This window comes from Salmo salar, chromosome 16 (genome assembly GCF_965601325.2).
Source record: "Salmo salar chromosome 16, fSalSal1, whole genome shotgun sequence".
NCBI classification, from domain to species: Eukaryota; Metazoa; Chordata; class Actinopteri; order Salmoniformes; family Salmonidae; genus Salmo; species Salmo salar.
Window position 1 is genome coordinate 76,783,464 of NC_138306.1, and position 13,546 is coordinate 76,797,009.

Here is a 13,546-nt window from a genome sequence, read left to right on the forward strand (position 1 = left end):
AGTAGGCATCAGTAATATTGAGCGTGCAGGTGTAGTTTTGGGAAGCAGGGCTGTGTTCAGCTCATGCCGTGCTTGAAGTTTACTGCTATCCAGGTCATTTAAGGGAAAGGGCTCCGGAGGGACTTAAACAACACACCAGATGACTACATAATAGAAGATCATATTTTCCCATCCAGTAATAAGAGCTAGAATCATTAACAGACCTACAGGGTCCACATACATCTCTCTGGAGCATTTCTCAACTCCTCTCATATTCATATCAGCACTTTGTTTTGTTTACTTAACCTTTAAGTATGTGTGTGTGTGTGTGTGTGTGTGTGTGTGGTGTGTGTGTGTGTGTGTGTGTGTGTGTGTGTGTGTGTGTGTGTGTGTGTGTGTATTCCTCTGCTCCGTTTGATTACCCCTCACCAGCCCATCGTTTTGGCATGTTTGTTTTTCCGGTCGTTCCGCCGCATCACACCCTTGCCAGTGTGTCACGGCCAAACGTCGACCGGCGAGTTAACGTGAGGTCTCACAGGACTGCTCCCGGGATCTGAGTGTGTTTGTGTGAGTTTGTGTGTTGGGTGGGTGGGTGAGGGGGTAGTTTAGGACCGTTACCACGGGAACTGAACCGTGTGCCATGTGTGTGCATTTGTGTAGAGGTTCCCGGGGGTTCATAGTGTGCTGGATGAAAGTGTCAGATAAGTAAATACCCGCCCACATGAGGATTATTCCTTCCACCCTCTCCATGCTCTGGCCCTGTCCTGGACCCAACAGGGTGAGACCAACAAAGCTCTGGCCCTGTCCTGGACCCAACAGGGTGAGACCAACAAAGCTCTGGCCCTGTCCTGAACCCAACAGGGTGAGACCAACAAAGCTCTGGCCCTGTCCTGGACCCAACAGGGTGAGACCAACAAAGGGCTGTGGGGGTGGGGGTCAGTGGTGATTCAGTGTTGGATAAACAGAATATTTATTTATTTCAGAGGAGGGAAATGGAAATACACACAGGAAATTTGCAATACTGTATCCCTGCAAAACATCTTAACTGAGTCAATACTGTCTCCCCGCAAAACCTCTACACTGAGTCAATACTGTCTCCCTGAAAAACATCTTCAGAGTCAATACTGTCTCCCTGCAAAACCTCTACACTGAGTCAATACTGTCTCTCTTCAAAACCTCTACACTGAGTCAGTACTGTCTCCCTGAAAAACATCTTCAGAGTCAATACTGTCTCCCTGCAAAACCTCTACACTGAGTCAATACTGTCTCTCTTCAAAACCTCTACACTGAGTCAATACTGTCTCTCTTCAAAACCTCTACACTGAGTCAATACTGTCTCTCTTCAAAACCTCTACACTGAGTCAATACTGTCTCTCTTCAAAACCTCTACACTGAGTCAATATTGTCTCCCTGCAAAACCTCTACACTGAGTCAATACTGTCTCTCTTCAAAACCTCTACACTGAGTCAATACTGTCTCTCTTCAAAACCTCTACACTGAGTCAATACTGTCTCTCTTCAAAACCTCTACACTGAGTCAATACTGTCTCTCTTCAAAACCTCTACACTGAGTCAATATTGTCTCCCTGCAAAACCTCTGCACTGAGTCAATATTGTCTCCCTTCAAAACCTTAACACTTAGTCAAGCAATTCCTCACACAATCATAGTCTAGTTAGTAATACAGACCCCAGAAGTCAAGAACATCTTCTCACATCTTTAATCAAATTAGATACAGTACATACATAGGACAGTACAGGTGAAGTGTAAGCAGTAAAATAACAAAGGTGTGTGTCTGTGTGTGAGTCTTCGTGTGTGTGACGGAACCCTCACCCCCAGTAACAGAGATTCCCTGCTAGTTCAGAATACAACAACAGGATGAATCCTTGTTACTGAAGGCGGGAGGTCAGAATCTCTTTCTCCAATCAGAAGATCTCTTTCTCTAATCCCTCCAATCACCTTTATGTCTCCGTCTGGTCCATCCAAGCAACTCCTCTGGAAAGAACGGTCCCTTCCCTCATCCATTAAAGAAAAATCTCCTCCAGGCATTCTAGAAAGACAGACGGACAGGCAGACAGGCAAACAGACACGTCAGTGGGTGAGTCTTGACTCAACAGAACTTCAAGTACAACTCAAAGATAAAAGATAAAGCTTCAAGTGCAAAGTTCAAACTTAGTGAAGTGACATCATGATTTGGGCTAGGGAACAGCTATCCATATGAAAAGGTTTCAGTTTTCATTGGTTTTTACAATAAGCATTTCCTAATGTCCCTGAATCGTGTCATTGTACCACACACAGATATCTGTTAGTGCCAGCTCACGCCCATCCATTACACTGTTCATTTCAACACTATCAAGTTTATTGATCAACGTTAAGTACATGAGCTAATCTGTCATGGATTCTTGGGTATAGGCTTTTAACTCATCATATCCCCAACAGCCTTAACCTTACCACTGTCACCTTCATCTAACCCTAATCCTTAACCCTACCACCTTCATCTAACCCTAATCCTTAACCCTACCACCTTCATCTAGCCCTAATCCTTAACCCTACCACCTTCATCTAACCCTAATCCTTAACCCTACCACCTTCATCTAACCCTAATCCTTAACCCTACCACCTTCATCTAACCCTAATCCTTAACCCTACCACCTTCATCTAGCCCTAACCCTGAACCCTACCACCATCTAGCCCTAACCCTGAACCCTTCATCTAACCCTAACCCTGAACCCTACCACCTTCACCTAACCCTAACCCTGAACCCTACCACCTTCATCTAACCCTAACCCTGAACCCTACCACCTTCATCTAACCCTAACCCTGAACCCTAGCACCTTCATCTAGCCCTAACCCTGAACCCTACCACCTTCATCTAACCCTAACCCTGAACCCTACCACCTTCATCTAACCCTAACCCTGAACCCTAGCACCTTCATCTAGCCCTAACCCTGAACCCTACCACCTTCATCTAACCCTAACCCTGAACCCTAGCACCTTCATCTAGCCCTAACCCTGAACCCTACCACCTTCATCTAACCCTAACCCTGAACCCTACCACCTTCATCTAACCCTAACCCTGAACCCTACCACCTTCATCTAACCCTAACCCTGAACCCTACCACCTTCACCTAACCCTAACCCTGAACCCTACCACCTTCATCTAACCCTAACCCTGAACCCTAGCACCTTTATCTAACCCTAACCCTGAACCCTACCACCTTCATCTAACCCTAACCCTGAACCCTACCACCTTCATCTAACCCTAACCCTGAACCCTACCACCTTCATCTAACTCTAACCCTAACCCTACCACCTTCATCTAACCCTAACCCTGAACCCTACCACCTTCACCTAACCCTAACCCTGAACCCTACCACCTTCATCTAACCCTAACCCTGAACCCTACCACCTTTATCTAACCCTAACCCTGAACCCTACCACCTTCATCTAACTCTAACCCTGAACCCTACCACTTTCATCTAACCCTAACCCTAACCCTACCACCTTCATCTAACCCTAACGCTAACCCTACCACCTTCATCTAACCCTAACCCTGAACCCTACCACCTTCACCTAACCCTAACCCTGAACCCTACCACCTTCATCTAACCCTGTGTGTGTGTGTGTGTGTGTGTGTGTGTGTGTGTGTGTGTGTGTGTGTGTGTGTGTGTGTGTGTGTGTGTGTGTGTGTGTGTGCGTGTGCGAGTGAGACTCTTTGACCTTAGAGTTGTTGGCATTCTCCCCTCCCTTGTGTCTTTTTGTGTTGAAGGAAACCTAAATCAGCAATTAACATTAATAATTAACGAGCCTATCAGATTAATTATTTATTAGGTCGACGGGTAATTGCCTCCGCTTAAGAGAGAGAGAGAGATAACACCTGCAAGAGTTAAGGAGAGGGAGGAGAGGAGGAGGAGAGGGGAGGTGAAAGAGGAGATGAATAGAAAGGAGAGAGTGGAGGAGAGTGGAAAATAGAGGGGAAAGAGAGCACAGGGGGAGAGAGGAGGAGAAGAGGGAAAGAGAGGACAGGGGGAGAGAGGAGAATGAGAGGAGAGAGGACAGGAGGGAAGAAAGGAAAATGAGAGGACAAGTAAAAAGAGGTGGAAGGAGAAAGTGTGAGAGGAGAAGATAGAGGAACCAGGTTACCCAGGTTACCAACCCTTCTTCCCCCTTTCTCTCCCTTTACCACTCACTCTCTACCCTACCTCTCTTGTCCCCTCTTCTCTTCCTCTCTTTCTTTCTCTCCCTTTACCACTCACTCTCTACCCTACCTCTCTTGTCCCCTCTTCTCTTCCTCTCTTTCTTTCTCTCCCTTTACCACTCACTCTCTACCCTACCTCTCTTGTCCCCTCTTCTCTTCCTCTCTTTCTTTCTCTCCCTTTACCACTCACTCTCTACCCTACCTCTCTTGTCCCCTCTTCTCTTCCTCTCTTTCTTTCTCTCCCTTTACCACTCACTCTCTACCCTACCTCTCTTGTCCCCTCTTCTCTTCCTCTCTTTCTTTCTCTCCCTTTACCACTCACTCTCTACCCTACCTCTCTTGTCCCCTCTTCTCTTCCTCTCTTTCTTTCTCTCCCTTTACCACTCACTCTCTACCCTACCTCTCTTGTCCCCTCTTCTCTTCCTCTCTTTCTTTCGCTCCCTCCTCCCTCTCTACTTAGTCAGTGTGTATCGGGTTGCCCAGACACAGGTTGTTAATTGCAGAGTAACTACAGTGTATGTGTGTGTGATGTTGATTTCACAACCCTTTTAGTCTGTCAGCTCGCAGCATCAGACACTATTGGATTCAGATCAAGTACCTCAATTAACACCCAGCAACTCTCTAAACTTACTCACTCACTCTCTGTTTGTGTGTCTGGACTGTATGTCTGACACATTCCCTGCAATAATGCCCTACTACAACAATATACTGTACTCTAATCATAGTGTCTGAAGTCGGTCTGTGAGGAGTTTACAGCTGTTCTTTTCAGAAGGGAGTCAAAGGCATAAATGGAAGCCCCCCCCAAAAAAACCCTACTGTCTCTAAGACCTAGAACCCTTCTCTGAATTGTCCTTGTACCTTTCTTTTCTTCCAGCGTATCTTGTGTGTATCGACTAATGTGATCCCTGTTGAAAACACAGTAACAGTCGCAATAGTAATTGAGTAATTGAGCCTGTCTATCGGTTGAAGGATGGCTGTTACTCCGCTATGAGCTAAAAGGAAGAGGTCAAGTGAACTCTGTTGCATCGGGTCATATAAGACAACTTACCTGGCCTCCTGTTGGTCGGCTATGTTGGCTGGGCAGCAGCAGACCGCTGGGTCCCGGACCGGACCAATGCTGTCTTCAGCTCCGCCAGAACCACAATGGTTGAACCCGCTCCCTATGCCAGCTAGGTCTTACCCTGCTATCACTAACCTCTGGACCGCAGAGGAACCTATGGACCGCTGCTTATCTTTAGGACCGCTTTACGACCCATAACACAGCCCTGGCCTGCGCAGAACACACTGATAGGAGAGGAGAGGAGGAAGAGTTAAGAGTTATTCATCCCCCCACTCCAAGTTTGAACCCTCCTCACTTCTAAGACCTGATCAGTAGAGAATGCTCTTAAAACATTCATGTGAGAAATTACTGGGGAAATCATAACTTTCTCTATCTAGGTGATTTAAATAATATTGCATCTTGCGAGTAGATACTCTGAGCATTGAGCGTAACCTCTTCTATGGCCGGTGGTTTTATGCTAGCTAATGATGCTTTGACCTGTTGCTACATTAGCCCATTAGCCCATTTTAAAGTAACCTGTTGACTGTCTTTTAGCTAGGTCTTTTACATGTATCTAACTGTGCACTAAGAATCGTAACAGTATGGTAAACAGCGTTGTGTTGTGCTGGTAGTCACATTCACGGACCTCTCAGATCATTCGTAACCAGCGCATTAGCCATGGAACTGAAGCCCAACCATACTGTGGTCTGTGGGTTGCTCTGGATGTGCTATCTCGCCGTCTCTCTTTCTCCCTCTCTCCCTGTGACTCTCTCTCTCTCTCTCTCTCGGTGATATCCTCTTGGCAGTGCGGAGGGATTTGTGGTTAGTTTGTTTCACACAGACACACACAGAAAGGAATATAACTGGAAACAAACGCTGTGTTACAATGAGGCCACTGTCCTCTCTCTGTAGACATGTCATCATCTTTCAAATCTTTTTTTAGATTGAAACCCTATTTTATTTCTCACATAACTCTTTTTAACCATGTACATGACACTGAATGTGTTGCTGGGTAAATGATGTACTTATGACTACCTACTGTAATTGTGACTATATGAAGCATGTTGAGATTTGGCTGTAAATGAAAAGTCCCTCTACAACTTAAATTTCAACTTCCTTAGTGATCAGTGATCAGGACAGTTTAGTCACTGTCCCAGTGAGCCCTGTACAGTACAGTACCAGCCGGCGCCACTAACAAGGCAATTAAACAAGGGTTGGTAGGCTTGCAGACAACCACAGCCCCACATCACCACCTCTCTATCCCACCCCCTCAGCCACATCTCTACACCCCCAACCCGCCCGTCCAACCCCCCACCCTGCCAATGCCAATGTCTAACAGGGCCTGGGGAGCTGCCCCCTGACGATACGCAATTGGATTGGAAGCCAATCAATCATGCGGAGTATTGACCTGTGATTGGATTTGGCCGGTGTGTCAGGGCCCCGGTTGATTTTAGCTCCAGCCCAATGAAGGTGGATGTGAGGCTTTATTGTACTGGACGTATGGGGTGCCTGTCAAACAAACAAACAAACAAACAAACAAAGACACACAAACACACACACACACACACACACACACACACACACACACACACACACACACACACACACACACACACACACACACACACACACACACACACACACACACACACACACACACACACATTCGCTTACTGGGGAGTTTGGATGGGATGGGTTATTGTTGTGGACTTACAGGATTGGTTCAGGGTTTGAAGTGCTGCCAGCAGAGATTGATGTGTACAGTGCAGCTCCTGTATCCATCTATCTGAGTTACTGTCACTCATAACCATCTCTCTCTCTCTCTCTCTCTCTCTCTCTCTCTCTCTCTCTGTCCCACTCTCTCTCTCTCTATCTTTCTGTGTCTCTCTCTCTCTCAGACAAATTGGATTCCACGTAGATTTTCCCCACTCCTACCTGATACATACTGTAGTAGGCCATACTGATGCATACAGGTCTGTGTGTGCGTGGGTGTGTGTGTTCGTGCTTGTGTGTCTCTGTGTCCATGTTTGTGTGACACAGAGAGAGAGAGTTACTGTAAAGCACCAAAGTCCTTGAGCGTCTGTCCCCGTCGTTTACATCAGTAAAGTGAGATTAATTCTCCCTTTAGAGACCTCTGAAAAATGACAACTTGTCCCACACACACTCCATTGAAGAATGATGACACTACACACACACACACACACACACACACCCACACACACACACACACACACACAGTGCTGATAAATGAACACACACTCTAAATCTGGAGTTATAGTGTTATTAGCTGCAGACCAACGGTATGACAGTAATAATCATAAAGTAGCTATTAGACATCAGACTGATCAATAGCAGGGAGAGGAGCAGGAAGGATGGGACAGGACAGGGCAGGTTAGCTAAAACATACTTAAGAATGGGAGGGGAGATTCTATATGCCTTTTGAAATCAATCTGTTAGATGCACGAGAATGACTTGACTTTTGTGTTATCATGAGTTGGATGTCGAAGGGATATTTGTGAGACAATTTGAGTTAGCCCCCCCTTCTCCCCCCTTCTCGCCCTCCCCGCTCCCTCCCCCCCAGCTGGCCATTACCCCATTAGGCTCTAACAGTTATGACACCCACTGACTGGCCGGCCCATAGATAATACCATAAAGACCCAGCTCAATGCTAATCCACTGGACTTAACCTGTTTACTGCCTGCTGCACATACATATCTCTACCTCTCCTGTCTAATGCCGGACCAGGTCAGGCCCGTTCTGTGTGTGTGGTTGTGTATTTTTGTGTGTGTGTGTATATAACCCGTTTAGCGCTGGCCATACATATTTCTCTGGTGTAACGCGAGGCGCAGGGGGAGCCAGATCAATAGGGATGTTTCTCTGTTAATAAAGATGTAACGTTGGACCAGTGTGTGTGTCTGTGGCCAGGGTGTGTGTGTGTGTGTCTGTGGCCAGTGTGGGTTTGTGAGCTGACCACACACACTTATGCGCGGTCGCTATAAATCTCCCGCTGACCACTGCGGTCAGACGAAGCGGTCAACACGAACCACCAGGGGATCGCTTCGCATTTCTCCCCTTTTGTGCATATCCCAACTCTCCCTGAGACACCCTCAGAGAGTGGGGTCACGGCCAGGGTCAGCCATTATCAACCGCAACCCTGGAGCAGTTAGGGTGAAGTGCCCTGCTCAAGGGCACATCGACAGATGTTTCATCTTGTCGGCTCTGGGATTTGAACTAGCAACCTTTCCGTTATTTGGCCCAATGCTCTAACCACTAGGCTACCTCTCTAACCGCTAGGCTACCTCTCTAACCGCTAGGGTACCTCTCTAACCGCTAGGGTACCTCTGTAACCGCTAGGCTACCTCTCTAACCGCTAGGCTACCTCTCTAACCACTAGGCTACCTCTCTAACCCCTAGGCTACCTCTCTAACCGCTAGGCTACCTCTCTAACCGCTAGGCTACCTCTCTAACCGCTAGGCTACCTCTCTAACCGCTAGGCTACCTCTGTAACCGCTAGGCTACCTCTGTAACCGCTAGGCTACCTCTCTAACCGCTAGGCTACCTCTCTAACCACTAGGCTACCTGTCACCCTTAAGTGTGTAAGAGTGTGTGAACGTGCATGACAGCATGTGTGTCCATGTCTGTGTGTGCACTTCATGTGCATGTCCATGTGGTTGTCTATCTGTGTGTCTATCTGTGTGTTGGACTTTGCAGGCAGACAGAGAGCCAGAGGCCTGGTACAGAGTGTCATAGCAGTGAGCTCTGTGATAATACTGTGGGGTACTAATAGTTAGTTTAGTGATAAGGTTCTGCGGTAGTAATAGTTAGTTCATTGATAAGGTTCTGAGGTAATAATAGTTAGTTCAGTGATAAGGTTCTGGGGCAGTAATAGTTTGTTCGGGATAAGGTTCTGAGGTAATAATAGTTAGTTCAGTGATAAGGTTCTGAGGTAATAATAGTTAGTTCAGTGATAAGGTTCTGAGGTAATAATAGTTAGTTCGGGGATAAGGTTCTGAGGTAATCATAGTTAGTTCAGTGATAAGGTTCTGAGGTAATAATAGTTAGTTCAGTGATAAGGTTCTGAGGTAATAATAGTTAGTTCGGGGATAAGGTTCTGAGGTAATAATAGTTAGTTCAGTGATAAGGTTCTTGGGAAGTAATAGCTTATTGTTGTGTGTAGATTCGATGGAATATCTGGGCGATGACATCACTGAGATGTGCAACAGAGTCAAGGGTTAAAGATTAGGGGTTATGGGTCAAAGTCAGGATGCCTACAGTTTGTCTGTGTGAGGAACATTCAGAAACGTGTGAACCAGATCAACCTCGACATGACTCTGTGATGGGGGTTAATTTGAGCCTTTTCAGCACCTACAGTAACATGGAATATGCTATTTTTCTCATAGACTAGGTTATAGGTTATCTTTTTCTCATAGACTAGGTTATCTTTCTCTCATAGACTAGGTTAGAATGAGTGAGAAAAGTAGAATAGGATGAGTAGAATAGGATGAGGCGGAGCCAAGTACAGAGAAAGAGAGTGTATGAGTAGAGAGAGAAAGAGAGTGTATGAGTAGAGAGAGAAAGAGAGTGTATGAGTAGAGAGAGAGAGTGTATGAGTAGAGAGAGAGTGTATGAGGAGAGGAAGAGAGTGTATGAGGAGAGAGAGAGAGTGTATGAGAGGAAGAGAGTGTATGAGGAGAGCGAGAGGGTGTATGAGAGGAAGAGAGTGTATGAGGAGAGAGAGAGAGTGTATGAGAGGAAGAGAGTGTATGAGGAGAGAGAGAGAGTGTATGAGAAGAGAGAGAAAGGGAGATAGGGAGGGAGGACGCTGGCCGGTGATAAAGTGAGAGTGGTCAGCCTCCCCCTCTCCCTCCCTCTCTCCTCTCCCTCTTCCCTCTCTCCTCCTCTACCTCCCTCCTCCCCCTCATCCCTCCTCCTCCTCCCTGTATTTGTGACATGCATCAGTGCTTGTCGTGGGTGTGGCAGCGGGCATTGATCACCTGTCATGCTGATCACATTACAAACCCCGCCGGTTAGATTTAATTCCCCTCCCTCTATGAACCCCCCTCCCCAGGACATTGAGCGCGGCATGAAGGGATGGGATGAGAGGAGAATGTTTAAATGTATATGAATATCTAGATAAATGAGGGAATCATGGATAAGGGAGAAGGGAGCAGAGACGGGGTCAGGGGAGGTCAGGAGGGAGGGAGGTTACAGACGCACGGACAGACAAACCCCATAACCTTAAGAAATCAGATATTTTGCATGTCTGACACTATTTCCATCCAGGGTACTTTCCAGTGCCAATGTGTGATTAGAACCCTGGTCTTAGTGTTGTAACGTGTGAGATCACCAGACCTGCCTGATAATATCTCCGCACTCCCCTTCCCCTTCCAGGTAACTCATAGATCTGCCTGATAATATCTCCCCACTCCCCTCTTCCTTAGAGGTAACTCATAGACCTGCCTGATAATATCTCCCCACTCCCCTTACAGGTAACTCATATACCTGCCTGATAATATCTCCCCACTCCCCTCTTCCTTACAGGTAACTCATAGACCTGCCTGATAATATCTCCCCACTCCCCTTCCCCTTCCAGGTAACTCATAGACCTGCCTGATAATATCTCCCTACTCCCCTCCTCCTTCCAGGTAACTCATAGACCTGCCTGATAATATCTACCTACTCCCCTCCTCCTTACAGGTAACTCATAGACCTGCCTGATAATATCTCCGCACTCACCTTCCCCTTCCAGGTAACTCATAGACCTTCCTGATAATATCTCCCCACTCCCCTTCCCCTTCCAGGTAACTCATAGACCTGCCTGATAATATCTCCCCACTCCCCTTCCCCTTCCAGGTAACTCATAGACCTGCCTGATAATATCTCCGCACTCACCTTCCCCTTACAGGTAACTCATATACCTGCCTGATAATATCTCCCCACTCCCCTTCCCCTTCCAGGTAACTCATAGACCTGCCTGATAATATCTCCCCACTCCCCTTCCCCTTCCAGGTAACTCATAGACCTGCCTGATAATATCTCCCCACTCCCCTTCCCCTTCCAGGTAACTCATAGACCTGCCTGATAATATCTCCCCACTCCCCTTACAGGTAACTCAAGTGCAGTTCACTTTGGGTCCAGTATCGTGATATAGGAAGACATGACGCTGCAGAAACCACAATCTAGACGAACCTTTGGTCAGCAGAGATAACTAATCACCAACACGGGCCATCGATCAAGGCCACAGAGTTCTGAAGTACTTTTGCATATTTGTTTCACTATCTATATCCGGCAAGGTACATGCATAAGAGATTGTGCACAGTGCTACTCATGTTGTAATGCTGTTGTGATTCTAATTTATTATCGATATCCTGTATCGATGTGCTTCAATATGGCAAGCAGAGAAAAAGCAGAGAAAACACTGTTTTTTTAAGAGGAAGAGAGAACGAGAGAGAGAGATTAGAGAGCATTAGAGAGAGAGATGAGAGACAGACAGAGAGACAGAGCTAGAGAGAGAGAGAGAGAGAGAGAGATATGAGAGACATAGATAGAGAGAGAGAGATATGAGAGACATAGATGGAGAGAAAGAGAGAGAGATATGAGAGACATAGATAGTTAGAGATATGAGAGACATAGATAGAGAGAGAGAGAGAAGGGAAAAGAGGGGGATTCTGCCGTAATGTGGTTAAAACCAAGGTCATGACCTTGAGGTCCAGTGGAGTGAGGTCATGGTCATTTATATAGCTTACTGTGTGTATGCGTGTGCATGTGCATATTTGAAAGCATTTCCAGAAGCCTGGGCACTGTCACTGTAGCCCCAACAGTTAGACCTCAGTAGACTGGGCCTGGACTGGTCGGACAAGTCGGGCCTGTTGGGACCAGGGAAGCGGGTGAACACAGTCCCCGTGAGTGAGGCCATCGATCGGGGGCTGAAAGTGGAGCCGCCCCCCCTCTCTCCTGATGACAGGAGCGGCTGCAGCCGCCAGAGGAGAGGAGAGGCCTGAGAGGGGATCAATACCGAGGGAGGCTGGAGTCTGACAGTAGATCTACAGGCCCTCAGAGAACACACACACATGCTCAAACACACAGAATAGTTCACATTCTTCCTACAAGATATGGGAATACAAGAGACAGAAGGAACCGAGTCTAGGCACAGAAATTATACAGACTTAACAGGGAGGAAGGGAGGGAGAGAGAGAGAGAGAGAGAGACTGTCTCCTCTTCCTTATTTCTCCATCCGTTATGCTCTGACATCCCCATTAACTCATAAATCCAATACAGTGGAGCTCAACAGTATCTGTGTTCTGCCGAGATGGAGGGAAGAGGGAGGGATGGATAGGGGGAGAGGGGAGGAGGAGAAGAGCGAAGGATCAATCGGTCCCTGGACTGTCAGTCCGCTCACTCGTTTTCACATCCATCTACCCATCGCACCACTTCCCTCCCTCCCTCCCTTCCTCACACCCTCCGTCCCAATCTAGCCACCCACATTCAGTACTGCACTGCTCTGCCAGACCGCCACCAACTGTGAGAGTGGCTTCACGGCCACTAATACAACTAAGACTGTCTACATCGGGGAGGACCAATCTGACTCTGGATGAATGAGAACATCACAGCGTGGAGCGTGCAGATATCCGGGACAAGTCACATGTATTTGAATAGGGACTGTTGAGCTGCATTGCACTTCTCAGAACTGGCCGACGTTTATATATTCCATTCTTTTACTTTTAGGTTGTGTGTATTGTGTGTATTGTTAGATATTACTGCACTGTTGGCGCTAGAAACACAAGCATTTCATTACACCCGCAATAACGTCTGCTAAACATGTGTATGTGACAAGTCCAATTTGATTTGATTTGAAGTGATCAACAAATCCCCAGCCCCCATACTGCCCCCTAGAGGATCTTAGCGGAACAGCATGTCTCAAGGGTATCACCCAGTACTACATGGGGTGGAGATTCAATGTTTACTGCAACCCAGATGACCTGAATTTGTGTGTACTAACTGTGAGTAGTAACGATTACCATAGTTACCAAGTCCTCTACCAAAAACGACTTTCTTATACTTTTAGGTAAAAGAGAATCGATAATGTTCACCATCCCACCATCTCTCTCTCTCGCTCTCCCTCTCTTTCTCTTTCTCTCCCTCTCTCTCTCCATCTCTCTCTCTCTCTGATTGTGTTTGTGTGTGTCCTCTGCCCGCTGCGGTGATCTCCGGTTTCCCTAATGGTTCCCAGGATGCATTGTGGCTTTGCGGGGGCGTTATGGGGGTGAGTGTGTGTGGGGTGTGTGTGTGTGTGTGTGTGTGTGTGTGTGTGTGTGTGTGTGTGTGTGTGTGTG

At 47.0% G+C, this 13,546-nt stretch overlaps 1 long non-coding RNA gene across 1 annotated transcript; it reads right to left on the minus strand.

The window, feature by feature from the left end:
* Nucleotides 1-1,678: 1,678 nt before the first annotated feature.
* LOC145861143 (uncharacterized) lies at nt 1,679-5,342 on the minus strand. Its single transcript, XR_014380980.1, has 2 exons — nt 3,512-5,342; nt 1,679-3,480 (listed from the first exon to the last, which is right to left on the minus strand). It is a non-coding gene; the product is annotated as an uncharacterized LOC145861143 (long non-coding RNA).
* Nucleotides 5,343-13,546: the final 8,204 nt, after the last annotated feature.